A 19,377-nucleotide genomic window follows, 5' to 3' on the forward strand; every position below is an offset into this window, starting at 1 on the left:
TGGGTTCCAGGTAGTGAACACAGGTCATGGAACTTAGTGGCAAGTGCTTTTATCCACTGAACCATCTCCTCAGCCCAAGAGAAGTTTAAAGCTAACAGGACCGGAGCTGGGAGATGGCTCAGCGGTTAAGAGTAATTACTGCTTTTCTGGGTGACCCAAGTTTGGTTCCCAGTGCCCACCCACATCAGTCAGCTCACAGTCTCCTGTAGCTCTAGCCCTGGGGTGTGGGGGGTGTGTGTGTGTATATGTGTGTCAGACTCCCCCTTCTGGACTCCTTGGGCATCTGCACGCACATGTGCGCACATACCTACACACAGACACAGTTACATACAAAATTAAAAATAAAGCTAATCGTTTAGCGGGGCAAGGAGGTGCACGCCGCCTGTGAGCCCAGCACTCTGGGAGGCAGAGGCAGGCAGATCAGCTGTGAGTTCGAGGCCAGCCTGGTCTACAAATCGAGTCCAGGGCAGCCAGGGCTACACAGAGAAACCCTGTCTCAAAAACAACCAAACTAATCGTGTATAAAGCAGAAACGGGAAAGAAAACAGAACAAAGGAGGTGCTGTGGGGCCAGGGAAGGTGCCACAGAGGCACTGAGGCAGTGTGACTAGAGCCGGCCCTCGGGCTAACGCGTAAGCTTCCTCCCTTAGGCAGAGGAGGAAAGGGCTCCTCACGCGGATTCAAAATGGGGGTGTCAAGTAGGCAGCCCTCACAATCCCGCTCTGCTTGGACTCGAACCCTAACTGGGTCTCCCGGCGAGGCTCCACCTGCCAGAGCAGGGCTGCTTGCCTGAGAGGGAATCCCACTGAATTAAGGTTCAATTAATCGAACTTTAAGGGCAAGAGAAAGTATTTGTTAAAAAAAAATCATTAAAGAGCACATAAAAGGCTTTGAGGGACTGGCAGAGACGGGGAACACAGCCTGGCTTTTGTTAAGGAACTTTGGGCCCAATGAGTTAACTTTTTTTTCAGGAATTTTAACAAGATAGTGGTCAAAGTGAAATTTGTTCGCGTAGTTTATTTAAGGTTTTACAAGGCCCTGCAAAGAGTCTGTCCCCTGGGTCCTGGAGGCACAGAACTGCTGACAGGAGGTGAGATGCGGGCTCTAAGAGAGGGGAGTTTTCAAACTTGCTGTGGGTGGCGGCAAAGCAACCGAAATGGAGGCCTGGGGGACCAAGGGAGCCTGGGGTCTGCCTTGGATCCCGGGAGCCTGAACGCTTTGCACTTGGGATCCTGGGAAGGAAAAACAAACCCAGAAGAGCCATTATTGGGACACCTGATGAAATGTGAACGGCCCGCGGATTAGATAGTAGGCTTGTATCAACACGGCTTTCCTGATTTTGATAAGGACACTCTGCCCCGGTAAGATAACGCTCCGCGTCTTAGGAAATGAACCCGGAAATGGTGGTGGTGAGGGCCCTCCCTCGCAAAAGCAGAAAATCGCAGAGTTGGTCTGTGATTGTTGGGGCCCGGGTGGCCAGGTGCCTTGAGTGAGCAGCGTTATTACGGGGTTTTGTGGCTGGTGTGCATTTGTGTGAGAATGGGTCTGGATACACACGCACAACTGCGTGCGAGTAAGCCACCAGGTTGATATTATTATTGTTGTATTATTAGTTACTTTGGCAGTGCCGAGGATCAAACATAGCGCCTCACCTTGTTCCTTTATTTCTTTGTCTCTTAGGTTTTGCCTGCTTGTGTGTAAGTACATGTACCGCGTGCATGCAGTGCCTCTGGCGGCCAGAAGAGGGCGTCAGGACCCCGGAACTGGATTTCCCCACGCCTATGGTCTGAAAATTCATCAGTCTGGCTGGACTTGCAAGCCCTGGAAATCCTTCTGCCTTTGTCTCCCCAGCGCTAGGATTTTAAATTTTTTTTTAAGATTTACTTTTTTTTTTTTAAGATTTATTTATTATGTATACACGTCAGAAGAGGGCACCAGATCTCATTATAGATGGTTATGAGCCACCATGGGGTTGCTGGGAATTGAACTCAGGTCCTCTGGAAGAGCAGCCAGTGCTTTTAACCTCGGGGCCATCTCTCCAGCACTAGATTAAAGGCACACCTTTCCTGTGCCCAGTTTTCATTTTATTCGTTCATTTATTCAATGTATTTATTTTGAGGCAGGGGCTCACTGTAGAGCCCTGGCTTGCTCACCATCTAGACCAGGCTGGCCTAGAACTCATACATTCCTCCTGCCTCTGCCTCCCCAAGAGCTGGGATTGAAGGTGTGGCTGGGGGAGAGACTGCACTCAGTCCTGCTGTGACTTGGTGTGCCAGGACAGGTCTGTTCCCATGGGGCGTCTCCCCTTCTGGAAGAGAAGGGGGGTTGGGGAAAGGCTGTGCGAGGGCGACACTGGGAGAAGAGGAGGAAAGGTGGGGGCTGTGATTGGGATGTAAAGTGAATAAATAAATTAATTAATTGGAAAAAAGAGAGAAAGAGATGGCTGGGGCCTGGCGGCAGCAGTGACAGTGGTGGTATATGCCTTTAGTCCCAGCAGCACCCTGGAGGCAGAGACAGATGAAATTTAAATGAGTGTTATGCCTGCCTTGTTTACAGTGGGAGTGCCAGGACACCCCAGGCTATACAGAGAAACCCTGTGTTGAAAAATAAAAAAAACAAAACTTGCAAACAAACAAGATGGGTCCTCGTGGCTGTGTGGTGAGGATTTTACCTAGTGAGCCATCTCCTTAGGCCTTTTTTTGTGTTTTGAGACGCGATCTTGCTGTATGTGGACCTGACACTGAGATTTTGAAGGCTTGTTGGAGAAGGGAGTTATGGGCATGGTGGAGAAGCCAAAACTTATGTGTATATCCACTCGTGTGTGTGTGTGTGTGTGTGTGTGTGTGTGTGTGTAGGTATCAGACAAGGGTTGTCAGAGCTACCTCCTGAGGCTGGAGGCAGAGGCAGTCATGAACCCCTGATGTAGGCTGGGGATAGAATTCAGGCCAGAAAGAGCACTGTCTCTGTTGAACCATCTCTCTGTCCACAATTCTAAAGCTTTTAAAAGTAATATTTTAGGTGCCGGGCACAGTGGCGCACACCTTTGATCTCAGCGCTCAGGGAGGCAGAGGCAGGTGGATCTCTGTGAGTTCCAGGCCAGGCTGGTCTGCAAAGTGAGTCCAGGACAGCCAAGGCTACACAGAGAAACCTGTCTCAAAAAACCAAACCAAACCAAACAAGCAAAAAATCCACTAACCAAACAAACAAACAAAAAAACAAAAACCAATATATATGTGTATATAATTATTTTAATTTTTTTTAAAGATTTATTTTATTATTTATACAATATTCTGTCTGCATGTATGCCTGCATGCCAGAAGAGGGAATCAGATCTCATTACAGATGGTTATGAGCCACCATGTGGTTGCTGGGAATTGAACTCAGGACCTTTGGAAGAACAGTCAGGGGTCTTAACCTCTGAGCCATCACTCCAGCCCCTATTTTAAAATTTTGAACTAGTTACATTTATTTTTAATTTATTATTTCATTATTTTTTCACGTGTGTGACTTTTGCCTGCCTGTATGTATGTGCACCATGTATAAGCCTGGTACCTGCAGAGGCCAGAGGAAAGCTTTGGATCCACTGAAAGTAGAGTCACAGACAGTTGGGAGCTGCCCTGTGAGTGCTGGGAATCGAGCCCGTTCGTTTTTCCTTGGAGAGGCAGCCAGTGCTCTTTACTGCTGAGCCCTCTCTCCAGTTATTTCTTTATTTCTCATTAATGTGAAGGTTCCAGGGCAGAGTGGTGCCCTTTAATCCCAGCACTCTAAAGGCAGGTGGAGGCCTGTGGCTTTGAGACCAGCCTGGTTGACAAGTGAGTTTCAGGACAACAGAGCTGTCTCAAAAAACAAAGCAATTTCTTTTTTTAAAAAATAATTTATTTGGGCTGGAGAGATGGCTCAGCGGTTAGGAGCACTGTCTGCTCTTCCAGAGGTCCTGAGTTCAGTTCCCAGCACCCACACGGTGGATCCTAGCCACCTATACTGGGGTCTGATGCCCTCTTCTGGCATACAGATGTTCACGTAGAACACTCATACATAAAATAAATAATAAATAAAATCTTCAAAATAATTTATTTAATTTTATTGTATGTGCATTAGTGTGAAGATGTCAGATCCCTTGGAATTGGGATTACAGTTATGAACTGCCATGTGGGTGCTGGGAATTGAACACAGTTCCTCTAGAAGAGGTTAAGTGCTCTTAACCACTGAGCCATCTCTCCAGCGCCCCCCAAAATTTTTTTTAAGGCAAGTACTCAGGCTGCCCTTGAGCTCACAGCCTGCTTCTGCTTCCTGGGAGTGCTTGGGTTAAAAAAGTGGCCCATCTCACTGTTGCTGTTGTTTTTCTCTCTTTGAAATGATCTTCCATTTATTTGGTGTGAAAGGGCGGGTGCGCCTGTATTAGTTCGCCTGCGGATGTCAAGGACGGCTTGCCGGAAGTAGTGGCTCTGTCCTTCTGCCCTGCCGTTCAGAGGAGCAAACTGAGGCCCGAGACAGTCTCACTAGACAGCCCTGGCTTCCGTACTGAAGAGGATGGGAAAACTGCAGATGGGGACAGGACCCAAAGGCAGCGGAGGCCAGGCCTGCGTAGACAAACGCCTGGAGCCTCGGGGTCTGACCAGCGAGTCTGACCAGCGGTAGTTGCGCAAGGGGCTCATTACCGCCTGCCTGAGGGCTGCAGTCCTGCAGTCAGGGTCCCCGCCCCCCCCAGGATGGGCCCGTCACCGGGAAGGTGCTTGGGACAGCCACTGAGGCAAACTGTGGCGCTTCCTAAAAAGGGCAGAACCTGAGAGAGAGAAGAGCGACTTGACTCTACCCAACCAGGCGCGTCCCAGAGGAGCCGAACTCAGCGCGGGGGAGAGATGTCTCGAAAAGGTTTGCTGGCTTTATGTGTGTGATTATTTTCACCTGCGTGTTTGCATGCACACCACCTGTGTGCCTGGCACTCTGGGAGGCCAAAGATAGTGGCAGCTGATCCCCTGGAGCAGGAGTTACAGATGGTGGGTACCGGGAATTGAACCCAGGTCCCCTGGAAGAGCAGCCAGTGCTCCTAACCTGGCAGCCATCTTCCCCAGCCTCTCTTGAAATGAATTTTACGTTCCAGTGTTCATAGTAGCCAAGGTGAGAATCCAGCCTTAGTACCTTTTGACGTAAGAGTAGATCAAGGAAATGAGAGAGCTGGTGAGTACAGAGGCACTTCTCATTCCAACACTTCAACACTTGGGAGGCTGACGCAGGAGAGTCAGGAATCTGAGGCTATCAGAGAATACGTGGTTAAGTCTCAGAAGGAGGAGAGGACAAGAGAATGGAAAAACGGACAGCAGGTGGGTGGGAGGGGAGAAGAGGAGAAAAGAAAGAAAAGACAGGCCCGTGAAATGGAATACTAGCTAGTCTTTGATATTAATCTTATTGTTAAGTGTGTGTATCTGTGTGTGGATTTAAGCACACAGGAGCAGTGCCCTCAAATGCTAGATGCTCTAGGGCCAGAGACAGGGTTTCTCTGTGTAGCCCAGGCTGTCCTGGAACTCACTCTGTAGACCAGGCTGGCCTTGGACTCAGAGACCCACCTGCCTCTGTCTCCTGAACAGTGAGATTAAAGGCTTGCACCACCACTGCCTGATGAAGAATCTGTTCTTAAAAAAAAAAAAAAAAAAAAAAAAGTAAGCTAGGTGTGGTGACACATGCCTGTAATCCCAGCTCTCAGGAGCAGAGGCAGGGGGATCTCTCAGTCCAAGGCCAGCCTGGTCTACAAGTCCAGGACACAGAGAAACCCTGTGTCAACAAAACCAACCAACCAACCAACCAACCAACCAACCAACCAACCAACCAACCAAAGAATCGGTTCTTTTCTGCAGGACTGGAACTAATGTTGTCAGGTTTAGTTGCCAGCCCCTTCACCCACTGAGCCGTCTAAATGGCCCTCCACCATTTTCTCATGGTTTATAATTGTGTGGACTGAGAATTCAGACGAGACCCTGCTGGGCTATAGCTTCAGTTTGGAGAGGCTTCAAGATGGCTTCACTCAGTGGGCATGGAGGCACACACCTTTAATCCCAGCACTCAGGGAGACAGAGGCAAGGGGGTCACTGTGAATTCGAGGCCAGCCTGGTCTACAAAGGGAGTCCAGGACAGCCAAGGCCACACAGAGAAACCCTGTCTGGAAAAAAAGCCAAAAAGCCAAAAAAAAAAAAAAAAAAAAGGCTTCCCTCCCTCATATAACTGTCTGGACAACCAGGAAGCTGAACACCAAGGACTCCTCTCTGTTCCAGTAACCTCTAACGCTCTTCTGGGAAGGAAGTCAGTCTTCCAGAGCCGCTGTGGCCTTGGGACCAAGGCACAAGCTGTCTGTCTGCAGGGTTAGACAGGTAAAGCCAGGCTTCCTCTCTTCTTTCAAGGCAGTGCCGGGGGAGAGGCTTAGGGACCAGGATGGAGACAGACTGGAGGGAGGACTGCACAGGGACTGTCAGGCCGAGCATCTTGGGGTCCGTCACCTGCTTTAAGGGACCCCTGCGTGGAGGGATCAGAGGGAAAGACTGAGGACGGTATCAGGCACACACTGGGCAAAGGCACACACCGCTTTTCCACAGCCCGGTCCTGTAGCGCTTAGAATTGTCTTGAAAAGCATTTGTTTATTCTGTGTGTGGTGGGGTGTGCGCGAATGGGCGCGACGGCACGCGCGTGTGGGGAGGTGGTAGTGCAAGTCCAGCAGGCTCCATCCTTCTGTGTGAGGTCTGGGGTTCAAATCCAGCTAGTCAGACTCGGTGCTGGGTGCTCCTCAGGAGTGTTTTTAAAAGTCTGCTTACTGCGGGCGGTGGCCTTTAATCCCGGCACTCTGGAGGCAGAAGCAGGTGAATCTGAGTCCAAGATCCTGAGAGTTCAGCCTGGTCTACAGAGTGCGTTCTAGGCCAGCTGGGCCAGCTGGGCCAGCTGAGCCAGCTGAGAGAAATCCTGTCTTGAAAAACCAAAAGAACAAAACAAAATGAAAACAAAACAACCCAAAAAAGCCACTTCACTGAGGGCTGGAGAGGGGGCTCAGCAGTTAAGAGCACTGGCTATTCTCCTAGGAGACCCAGGATCCGTTCCTGGCACTCATGTGGTGGCTCACAGCCATCTGTAGCTGTGGTCCCAGAGGAACCAGTGTCCTCTTCTGCCCTGCACAGACCCTGCAGATGTGTGATTCATAGACACACACAGGCAGGGTACCTATACACATAAAGACTTAGGAAACAGCTATTTGCTGAGTTTGTATGTGTTTGCTACTATGCAAAGCACTGTACGCTTAGAAGCTTGTTTAGCTCTGACTGGCTGTATCATCCCTGTTATGTGGACGGAGAATTGGATGTACATAGATTAAGTAAACTGTTTCCAAGGCACAGAGTAGAGTAACGGAACCAAAAATGGACATAAGACTAGAGTTCAAAGCAACTTCTGTTTCTGAGACAGAGTCTCGTGTAGCTCAGGCTAGCCTTGCACTTGCTGTGTAGCCAAGGAGGACCTTGAATTTCTGCTTGTTCTGCCTCTGCCTCCTGAGTGCTGGGATTACAGTCTGATAGTCCTTCCTCCTTCCTGCCTTCCTTCTTTCTTTTCTCTCTGGTTATTCTGAGCAACTGTGCTCAGGACACCAATTTACTTACTTTACTCAGGACTCACTTCAACTCAAGTCCCAAAGCCCTGTTCATCAGGGACTGGAACTTTAGGACCCAAAGGACTTAGTATCCTCCCATTGTGTTTTCTTTCTTTCAATATTTATTTATTTATTTATGTATTTAATGTATATGAGTGCTCTATCTGATGTCCACCTGCACACCAGAAAAGGACATCAGATCTCATTATAGATGGTTATGAGTCACCATGTGGTCGCTGGGAATTGAATTCAGGACTCCTTGAAGAGCAGCCAGTGCTCTTAACTTCCGAGTGAGCCATCTCTCTAGCCTCTCTCTCTTTTCCTTTTCTCTTTTTTGTGGTGGTGGGCTGGCCAAAGCTCACTCTGATCCTCTACAGCAGGCTTCTTTCTGGCACTTCTCTTCCCCTTTTCTGGCACCTCCCCCACCTGTCCTCCCCTCCCCCACCTGTCCTCCCCTCCCCCACCTGTCCTCCCCTCCCCCACCTGTCCTCCCCTCTCCATCTGTCCTCCCTTCCCCCATTTATCCTCCCCTCTCCCACCTACCCTCCCCTCCCCCAACTGTCCTCCCTTACCCCATATGTCCTTCCCTCCCCATCTGTGCTTCCCTTCCCCAATCTGTTTTGCCCATTTTGTTATATATATACTTTTTGTTTGTTCATTTTTTTTGTTTGTTTTTTCGAGATAGGGTTTCTCTGTGTAGCCTTGGCTGTCTAGGACTCCCTTTCACTCTGTAGAACAGGCTGGCCTCAAACTCACAGAGCTCCACCTGCCTCTGTCTCCCAGAGTGCTGGGATTACATGTGTGCATCACCATGCCTGGATTGTTTGCTTTATATTTATTTAGGTTTTTCAAGACAGAATCTGTGTAGTCCTGGTTGTCTTGGAACACACTCTGTAGACCAGGCTGGCCTCCAACTCAGAGATCTAATGGCCTCTGCTTCCTGAGTGCTGAGATTAAACGCTTGTGCTGCTCTGTTTTAAGTAACATACTAGAAGCCTAGGATTTAGTCCAGCCATTGATTCTTTGCACTCAATAAAGCTAGCTAAATCTGGCCTGGGAGTATGTGCTTATTTCATTTGTTATCTATCTATCTATCTATCTATCTACCTACCTACCTACCTACCTACCTATCTTTCTGATGGGATTTCTCCATGTAGCCCAGGTTCTCCTAGAACTCTGTCTGTACACCAGGCTGGCCTCAAATTTAGAGATTTGCCTGCGTCTGCCATCCAGAGTGTTGGGATTAAAGGCATGAAATATTACCACTGGGCAATTTTCTTTTTTAAAACAAAGAACAAAAATCAAAACTATAGGTAGGTGTGGTGGCACACAACTGCAATCCCAGCACTCTGGGAGGCAGAGGCAGGCAGATTAGCTGTGAGTTCTAGGCCAGCCTGGTCAACAAAGCAAGTCCAGGACAGCCAAGGCTACACAGAGAAACCTGTCCCGAACAAACAAACAAACAAACAAACAAACCCCCTCAAAATGTCAACAACAAAACTAAAGTCAGTTATAGAAAGAAAAAGAAATAAAACGGAAAAGTACTTTATTTTTATAGGCAAGCCTGCATGGTAGAAAATTATAGGTGTGTTTAGACTACTTTTTAGATATTTTTTTGTTTTTCTTTTTAAGACAGGTTCTCAGTATGTCACTCTGTTTTAGAATTCTTTTTTTTTCTTTTTTATTTATTTTATGTGTATTAATGCTCTATCTTCATGTACACCTACATGCCAGAAGATGGCATCAGATCTCAATATAGATGGTTGTGAGCCACCGTGTGGTTGCTGGGAATTGAACTCAGGTCCTCTGGAAGAGCAGCCAGTGCTCTTAACCACTGAGCCATCTCTCCAGCCCTGTTTTGGAAGTCTTTAAGTAAATCAAGCAAATCAAGCCGGCCTTGAACTCAAAGATCTGCCTGTGTCTAGTTTTTGAGTGCTTAGATTAAAAGTATATGATTCTGTACCTGGCCAAACAAATATTTTTTCGGGTATATGATGGTCTTGTCTGCATGCATGTGTGTGTGTGTGCATGTGTCTGGTGCCAGAGAGGGGGTGGGATCCCCTGGAGCTGCGGTTCCAGAGGGCTGTGAGCAGTGTATGGGTGCTGGGAACTGAGCGTGGGTTCCCTGGGTAAGTGCTTGTAACCTCTCTGGCTCCCATCTCTTAAGATTATCACAGGGTTGGCGCCATGTCTGGCCGTGAAGGTGGCAAAAAGAAGCCCCTGAAACAGCCCAAGAAGCAGGCCAAGGAGATGGATGAGGAGGATAAGGCTTTCAAGCAGAAACAGAAAGAGGAGCAAAAGAAACTGGAGGAGCTGAAAGCCAAGGCCCCGGGAAGGGGCCCCTGGCTACAGGTGGAATTAAGAAATCTGGCAAAAACTAAGCTATTTCTCGTATCTGAGGTGATGGTGACCCTCTTCCATTCCTATTTAAACATCTGGATCCCCTGCCATAACATCTTTGCCACCTACAGCTAGAATGAAGTGTTATCCTGGAGCCTATTGTAATAAACTTTTGTAGTAAAAAAAAAAAAAAAAAAAAAACGATTATCCTAGAAGAGTCCTATATTGTCAATAGGCAATACTATCCAGCCATGGTGACCAGTCTAGGTCACTGGGAGGCTGAGGCAGGTGGATGATTGAGGCCAGTCTGAAGAAACCCTACACACACATACTCACTCCTTTTTTTTTCTTTTTGGTATTTTGAGACAGGGTTTCTCTATGTAGCCCTGATGTCCTGGAACTCTCTGTAGACCAGGCTGGCCTGGAACTCAGAGATCTGTCTACCTCCGGAGTGCTGAGATTAAAGTTGTGTGCCATCACTACCCAAAAGTTTATTCTATTTTTTTATTTTTTTGAGACAGGGTACCACTATGCAGCCCAGGCTGGCCTACGCTGTCAGTTTTGCTAACTCCTCCCAGAGGCTGGCATTTCAGCTGTTCTATCATACCAAGCTTTAGCCCCAATTTTACTGCCTTGTGTTTTGAGATAGGATCTCAATATGTAGTAGTCAAGGCTGGACTGGAACACAAAGCAAAGCTCCTGAGGTAACCTCCAAGTGCTGAAGATTACAGGCGTTTAGACACCACGTCCAGCTTCTGCCCCTAAGTTTTATTAAGTCAATTTTTTTGGGCTGTCATCGAGATGGTTCAACAGTTAAAGTGTGCTAATTGCTTCATCAGAGGACTGGCGTTCAGCCCCCAGCACCCGTAGCAGCAGCTTGAAAACTTCCTGTAACTCCAATTTCAAGGTACCGGACACACCTTTCTGGCCTCTTCAAATAGCTATCCACACACAGTACATCTCTAAAGAAATGAGCATTTTACGTTTACTTGTGGGTGTGATGTACCCTTGCTCTCCATGTGGGTCCCAGGGACTGGAGTCAGTTCTCAGGCTTAGGAGCAAGTGCCTTTACCCTACAGAGTTTTTCACTGAAGAAAACTCTGAGGTGCCCCCCAACAGTTTTATTATAACCAGAAACGAGATTTCCTCCTGGTCCTTGTCTTTACTTTATAAAAAGCTTTCCATCTTTGTTTAGAGGAGCCCTGTTCAGTTTTTCCTCACTTCCACATCAGAGAAAGTAGAGAGTCACACATCTTCCATGTTGCCTGGGCGGTAGAGGGGTGGAGAACAGCTGGTCGTCTCCGCTCTTCCCATGGTGCACAGGGCGCTTGTGGGCTGGGGAAGCTCTCATCCCTGGAGCGCCTTCTGAGCCCCTAGGGCTCTCTGGCTGTTCAGCAGTCTGGCCAGTTGGATTGATTCGTGTTTCCAGAACCATCTTCCCTGTTTTTTTCCATGAATAAGAAAGACAGAGGCCACATCTAGACTTTCATTGCATCCTTCTCTTTACCATCCAGGCGTGGTTATTCGGATTGGAAGCCATGTTCTCTTCTAGTCTTTAAAAGAAAAAAACCCCTTGTTTTTGTAAATTATGTGTGTCGATGTGGGGTTATGTGGGTATGCATTCAGGTGCCTGGAGGCTGCCAGAAGTTGGATTCTCCGAAGCTGGAGCTGCAGTCAGTTCTGAGCCACCCAACGTGGCTTCCAGTCCTCTTGACAGACTGCAGAGCCAACTCTCCAGGTCTTTCATCACTTTCTTGAGAGGTCTCACGTGGCCCAGATCTTGAACATCTGAGGCTCCAATGTCCACCTTCTTTTTTCTAACCGAGTATAATCCACACAGTGAAACTTTATACCCACCTTGATAGCATTTATTTGTGTATTTTACTCGTGCGTTAATTTGACCCAGGGTCTCACCGCGTAGTCCAGGCTTAGAGCCATCTCCAACCACAGCCTCCTGCCTGCAGAATTGTAATGGGTGCATCAAAATCACCACGCCCGTCTTAAATGACATTTTTTAAAAGTTCTGAGAGCAGTGTTTCCAAGTCATTCTTCTGAGGGCCCTATAGTTCCTCTCTCAGAACCGCCCGGGCACCACCCAGATGGCCGCGGGGCCGTCAGTAGGTCGCCTCCTCTCAACAGCTGCCTGGGCTCCCATTAAAACTCAGAACAACCGGCCCCTTGGACGAGCAGAATTCAGATTCACTTAGTTCCTTGCGTCCAACTGCACAACTGTGCTGTGCTTCGAGGCCAGTCTCAGCTCTGTGGACTCCTAGAGAAATGCAAAGTAAAGGGAAGAGAGAAGAAAAAAAAAAAAGGGGTGGTGGGGAGGGGATCCCTAGCTCTCCCGGGCAGTGACCATCAGCCTCAAGAGGCAGGGATTCCGAATGAAGTCTTTTTTCTTTTTTTTAAATAAACGGAAGAGTCGCTCCGCGCTCCTCGCCCGGGAGGTTCCAAAGGTCGTCACACTGGGGCCTGGGGGCGAGCGTCTCCCCCGCGGCCGGAGCGGGGGAGGGGGGTGGTGGGAGGAGGGGAGGCGCACACAAAAGCGGGCCGGGCCAAGAGGGCTAATGTTTCCTGTTTGCCTGGAACCCCCTCCCCGGCCTCCCCTCCCCCACCCCGCCCAGCACTCGGGCGGAAGTGAGTTTGCTCCTTTGGAGATTAAAAGGATTCCGAATTCCGATCAGTCCCAATAACCGGCGTTCGGAGAGGCGGCAAAGCGGAGAAAGAAGGGGGACACGCGCGCGCGCACACGCAGTCCCCCACTTCGGGGGAGTCGCGCAAAAATAAAACCCCAAGCGAGCCAGGCCAGGGCACCGGGAGAGCCTGAGCCCGGTAGGCGCAGCGCAGCCGGGGCCACCCGCGTCCCCGCTCGGCGACTCGTTCGCAGGAGGATGACGCAGGCGGGAGCCGCGGGCGGCGTTGGCCACGCGGCTCCCGAAGTGGCCGCGCGGGTCCCTCGCCGGATCCTCTGATTCCAGCGCGCCCGGGAGGGAAGACTCGGCTCCCGAGGCTCCGGGATTTGCAGGGGGGACCCGAGCCAGGGTGAAATGGCCCGATGACAAAGGAAATGTGATCCCCCTTCGCCGCCCAGGTTTCGGAGAGGACGGCCGTGAGGAGGAGGAGGAGGAGGAGGAGGAGGGGCGCGCGGCGCGCGCGGAACGCGGATAGCATTGCACGACGGCCCCGCGCGGAGCGGGCGGCGGGTACATCCAATATCTCCCCGCCGATGAATAATTCAGGGCGGCCCGCGGGGACCTGCGGGCCCGCGCCGCGGAGCGCCTGAGGCCGGAGCAGGGTCGGAGCGCGCGCCGCGGAGAGCCCGGGCGGCCGGGGGCCACGCGGGGGCCGGGCCGCGGGGGGCGCGCGTGCGTGTGAGCGCCGGGAGGCCGCGGCCCGCCGGGGCTGCGCGGGGGCGCGGAGTGCGTGGGGCGCGCGTGCGTACTGGGCGCGCGTGCTTCCGCGGGCCGGGGGGCCCCCGCACGAGGTGCAGCTGCGCGCCCGAGCCGACCGCGCCGCGGGGGAGCCTCGGCCGCCACGCGGGAGCTCCTGCCGCCGCGACATGCGGCGGGGCGGCCGGCGTCGCGCGCGGGGACTCGGGCTGCTGCGACTCGGGAGCGTTTCCCCCTCCCTCCAGGAGATTCCGTCCGTTTAGCCCGGGGCAAAAGGAAAAAAAAAAAAAAGAAAAGAGGAGGCAACCCAGGCAGGACTCGGGACCAATTTTCCTCTGCGCCGCGGGGACCGGATTCCACGGCGGACTTTGGAGACTGGCGCGGGCGCTCGCTTGCTGCGGGGTGGCGGTGTATGCCTGCCGAGCCGAGGTGGCCCGGGGGTCGCCTCCGCCGCGTCCTCGATGCGCCCCGCCGCTGAGTGAGCCGCGCGCCCCGCTCCTGCTCTTCGCACGCCCTCTCCCCCCCGGGCCGCCCGCCAATGGCTTCGTTCCCGGAGACCGACTTCCAGATCTGCCTGCTGTGCAAGGAGATGTGCGGCTCGCCCGCGCCGCTCTCCTCCAGCTCGTCCGCCTCATCCTCGTCCTCGCAGACGTCCACGTCGTCCGCGGGCGGCGGCGGCGGCCCCGGGGCGGCGGTGCGGCGCCTGCACGTCCTGCCCTGCCTGCACGCCTTCTGCCGGCCGTGCCTCGAGGCGCACCGGCTGCCCGCGCCCGGCGGCGCCGGCCCGGCCGACGCGCTCAAGCTGCGCTGCCCCGTGTGTGACCAGAAGGTGGTCCTGGCCGAGGCGGCGGGCATGGACGCGCTGCCGTCGTCCGCCTTCCTGCTCAGCAACCTGCTGGACGCCGTGGTGGCTACCGCCGACGAGCCGCCGCCCAAGAACGGGCGCGCGGGCGGCGGCGGCGGCCCCGGGGGCACGGGCGGCCACAGCAACCACCGGCACCACGCGCACCACCCGGCCCAGCGCGCCGCCGCCCCGGCGCCGCCGCCGCCGCCGCCCGGCCCGGCCGCCTCCCCCGCCGCGCTGCTCCTGCGCCGGCCGCACGGCTGCAGCTCGTGCGACGAGGGCAACGCCGCCTCGTCGCGCTGCCTCGACTGCCAGGAGCACCTGTGCGACAACTGTGTCCGCGCGCACCAGCGCGTGCGCCTCACGAAGGACCACTACATCGAGCGCGGCCCGCCGGGGCCCGCGGCCGCCTCCGCGGCGCAGCAGCTCGGCCTCGGGCCGCCCTTCGCCGGCGCGCCCTTCTCCATCCTCTCGGTGTTCCCGGAGCGCCTGGGCTTCTGCCAGCACCACGACGACGAGGTGAGTGCGCGTGGAGCGCGGCCAGGGCCCCCTTTGCAGACTTGAATCACCCCTTGTTTAGGTTGCTCAGAGAGGCAGGTCCTGGCGACCTCTTCTCTTGTGCGTGTCCGGATTCCCAAAACAGTAGATTCCCTCCCTTTCTTGTTCCGTTTTTTGTGTTTGTTTTTATTAGGGAGGGTCGAACCCCGGACGAAGGCTCCCCAAGTCGTGAAGTAAAGACTCCAAGCTCCTGGGTTTCCCTTTTTAAAAATTTCACTTTTACATTCATTTGTTTATCTGTAAGGTCAGAGGACAACTTTAGGAGTCGGTTTTCTCCTTACCCGGGGACCGAAGTCAGGTCTTTGAGATTTTGCGGCAAGTGCCTCTTAACCAGTAAGCCATCTTGCCAGCCCAACTTCATTTGTTACTTTTTTTTTTTTCTTCCTTTTTTTTCCTTCTGTGTGGCGTAGTGTGCGGTGCCTGTATCCATTTAGGCACGAGTTGTGTAGAGATGAGTTTGTGGAGTCGTGGACTCCTTTTGTGTGGGCCCGCCAGAGGCCGCCCAACGTGCAGAGCGAGCTCTCCGGGGTGGGGAAGCGACGCTTGCGCTTCGGAGTTGCTTCCCACGTGCGTGCAGGGCCGGAGCGCTCGGTTATTGTTGTCATTGGCACCGGTTGGCATTCATCAGGTTGTCTGCCTGGTTGTTGGTTAGGGGTCCCTGTCTGGCTTTTAAAAAACCCAGCGAATCCCGGTGTTTACTATTTACTTTTGCATCTATAGTTGCTCTACATACTGTGTGTGAAGCGTGTTCTGGTTGGTGAGTGCCCACGTGCAGTGACCTGTGGCCTCGTGGGGGCCCGTGAGAGAGAGAAGCCAGATTCGGATCACCGCAGCTGGGTCTCCGGCGCAGTATCCATGCCGGCCCCATCTCCCACCTCGCAGCGACCGGCCACCACTCTGCCCGTCATCCACAGGCACTCCACTTGCCTTGGGATAAAGGCTCAGCCACCCGCAGCTCAAACCTGGGGTGTGCAGAGTCTGAGGACTGCCCTGTGCGTCCTGGGACCCGATCGGCCCTTTGGGCTCTTGATTTGGTTCGCTTTGTGCGGGACCACCACTTACGAACCCCACTGGAAGCCGAGGGCAGAAGCTTGGCGACCACCCTTAGCCTTGATGGCTTGGGCAACCTACCTGTAAATCAGACCCATGCGGTGGTGTTCTGTCGTTGGGAGGAGAGCAAGGGACAAACACAGCCCCTCGTGACTTAGAGTGAGAGTGCCGGCACCCCGCAGCGGGTCCACTTTTTAACATGTTATCTGGGGGAGAAGGCAGAGTTGCCCAACTCTGATGGCCTTAAGTTAGTTAAGGTTGGAAATTCAAATGCAAGGAGGAAAACTTTATTTTTTAAAGGTTTCTTCTGAAGTGAAGTCGATGGCTCACTTTGGTTTTCAACTCATTTTTGTGAGTTGATTTCCGTTTTCTCATGTTCCTGGTAGGATGCTTATAGGATGTTTTGTCCCATTACTTTTAGAAAATTACTTTTAGAGCAGGAAGATGGAGCCAGTTCCCTTGCAGATTGAGATCAAATTGGAGACCCAGTGGGGAAGAGAGCCCCTTGAATCTGGATTGTTTCCCCCCAGAGAGGGAGGAAAGGGGTTGAAATGACATTTTGTTAATTTTTAGTCAAGTCCCCTTTGGGGCCAAGGCTGTAGGTGTTTGGCGCTGGCTGACTTGCGTTTATTTTGAGAAAAGTTCTTTTCTTTAGCTCAGGCTGGCTTGGAACTCCGTTAGCCCAGGTTGGTCTGTGACACAGCCATCCTCCTGCGTCACCTTCCCAAATGCTGCAGTTATCGATGTGAGCCACTGTGACTGGCTTCACTACCAAACAACAGTTTTGAGTAAGCAGACAAAATCCTGAGTTTCTTGACGGCACCTTCACCCACGTTTCCCCACCGCCTTGTTGCGTAGTTTATTCTTGGGGTCTGTGCCACCATGTCAACTTTGTGTTTTCCTTCCCAGTCCTCCCTGTGTCTGTCCCCATGTTTGAAGCCCCTTGTCCTCACACAGGCCACATTGAGGAAAAGTCAGGCCTTTTCCTAATTGGGGCGGATGGGCCTCTTCATCCAGCTTTCTGCAGATGACATGGTTTCATTACTTACCATCTCTGTTTATTCACTGTAAATTACCGAAGCATTTGAACGGTGTGGGAGAGAGAGTGTGGGTGAGGAATGGGAGGCTCTTTCCACCTCGGGTCCAGCCCAGATGTGTGTTAAAGCCCCTTTCAACATGTGCGTTCAGGAGACGTTAAGATGTGGGGCTGTTGGAGAGGACTTGACGTTTGCCTAGCAGCGTAGAGCTTGGTAGCCGGCTCCTCCTCAAGTGTGGGGTGACAAAAGTCAAGTCTCCGTTTTTCCCTCTTGATGGAGATGATCTTTTAGGGTCTCCGGAAGGTGTTCCTTTAAAAAGTCATTGTCCATGGCTGGGAAAGAGTACCTGGGGCTCTTTGGTGTGTGTGTGTGTGTGTGTGTGTGTGTGTGTGTGTGTGTGTGGTGCAGCATTGATAGTTGGATAGCTGTCCTCACTTTCTAAGGGGGTATGATAGATGGATCCCTGTCTTGACTGTGGTATACAGGATACCTCACTTGAATTTCACCCTGCCATAGTGTCTTTAGAACATGCCACCTTGTCAAGTGAATCCTGTGTCAGCAGGGAGAAATGATTTGGGGTGTCTTTTTCTTTCGGGGAATGATGTTGCTTTGGCTGTAGAGACTTGCTTGTCACCTAGCTTTTTGGAGAAAAGGCGCCTTCTCTGGGGAGATGAACCTTATTTAGTTGTCTCCCAAAGCCCCCAGTTGGGAAACTGAAGCACGATGATGTCGGAACATTTATTTGGTTTAAGTAAAAATTTACAAGTACCTTAAAACCTAGAAAAGAGCCTGAGGATAGGTTTACAACTGCAGACCCTGGATGAGGCAGGAGCTAGGCTTTTGAGGCAAGCCTGGGCTACGAAGTGAGACCTAGCCTCAAAAAATCCAAAAGAAAAGTTTAAAAAGGAGACATTTGTGTTTTCTGGTAAAGGTGTGCTTGGGCTGTTTTTGGCTGGTTCTGTGCCTGGAAAACCAGTTCGTTCTGCCTGGCACTGTATGCCTGAGGAGTGAGAAAGGCTTCCCATCCGAGGGACCCCGTGGCTGCATGTTCCTGAAGCCTTGTGAGGAGCTCAAGGCTTCTGAGATTCTTCTGTTTTCCTGAGGTGTGCCACTGCCTGCCAGCGACTACCGCAGCCTGACCTGTGGCTACCACTGCCTGCCAGCGACTCCTGCCATCCCCCTTTGCCTCCCCAGCAGTACCTAGGCTGTGAGCCTCTCGCTTGGTTGGGAAGAGAATCAGTGTGTTGAGAGTCCCAGAGCTGGGTAGTAAGCTTGGTCAAAATGGCAGGATTCCTAGGGGACCTGCAGGGGACCGGTAGGTGGTGATGGAGGTTTGACTGGCAATGTTGTTCCGGGCTGTAGGAGAGGCCTGGCTGGGCTTTGTCAGAAAACTATTGTGAAGTGAAGGTCCTGGTAGAGCTAATCCAGCCTGAATTATGGCTGGAAAGATCCAGAGTTAATCCCAAACCCATTTAACTCAGAATATGGAGTCCTGGTCCTCCTAGGACTGTCTCCTACCACTTGCTGTCTTAGAATAATTGGTACTTGTCTGAGTTCCTGTCTCTTACCCTTTTACATCATGCCTGTATTCTATATGGCTGTTTTTTGTTGTTGTTTTGTGTTCTTTTTTCCCTCTCGAGACAGAGTTTTGTTTTGTGTAGCCTTGGCTGTCTTGGACTTACTTTGTAGACCAGGCTGGCCTGGAACTCAGATTCTCCTGCCTCTGCTTCCCAGAGTGAGGGGATTTAAGGTGGGACCATCCCAGTTCCTCATCACTGTTGGTTCTCAGGACTGGAGCTGCTCTTATCTGCTACTTAGTGTCTGCGTGTCTTAATTCTGCTTACAAAATCTTTGCAAAATGGTTTTTAAAACCAAACAGTTTTGTTTGCTCCAGTGTCAGAGTTGTTGTTTCTTTTGCTCCTCCGCCCCCCCCCCCCCCGCCCTTCCTGCTTTTGCTTCAAGTCTGGGATCTTCTGTACCCTGCAGGTCTCCCTCCACGCTGACTTTCCTGCTAGGCAAGCCAAAGGGTGCTAGGATTACTGGAACACCAGCCAGTCTGAGAAACGAGATTGGTTGTGTCAACCAAACAGACTAAAAAATCCTCTCTCCATCCTAACCTTTCTAACTCCAGCTGTCCCTGGAGGCCAGATTGATGGTAGACTTTGAATTTGTACCAGAAGTGGGATTTTAACTGGAATCTCACCGGTGGGAGAGAGGAGGAGGTCTCAGGTGCTTGCTTGTATCTCATCTGTGGGCAGCACAACAAAACTGTTCCTGGGGAGTGATTGCTGATGCCATGCACGGCCTGTACTTCAGCAGGTGTGGCTGGCACTTGCTGACTGCTTAAGCTTTGAGGAACATTACCGGAATATCCGTTCAAGTGCCCAGAGCAGAACTTCATCAGCCTGGCCAGTCCATGCCTCCTGATAAGGTTGCAGTGGATGCTGGGAAGGCTGAAAGCTGGGCCCGTGTCATCTGCATGGCATGGAGACCTTTCTGTGCGTGCTTCTGAAACTGTCTTGAGGGGAGGAAAATCTAG

General features: G+C 51.8%; 1 pseudogene; it reads left to right on the forward strand.

The window, feature by feature from the left end:
• The first annotated feature begins 9,807 nt into the window (after positions 1 to 9,807).
• On the forward strand, positions 9,808 to 10,116 carry LOC110547900 (translation machinery-associated protein 7-like; annotated as a pseudogene).
• Positions 10,117 to 19,377: the final 9,261 nt, after the last annotated feature.

This window comes from Meriones unguiculatus, chromosome 6 (genome assembly GCF_030254825.1).
Source record: "Meriones unguiculatus strain TT.TT164.6M chromosome 6, Bangor_MerUng_6.1, whole genome shotgun sequence".
In the NCBI taxonomy this organism is placed as follows: Eukaryota; Metazoa; Chordata; class Mammalia; order Rodentia; family Muridae; genus Meriones; species Meriones unguiculatus.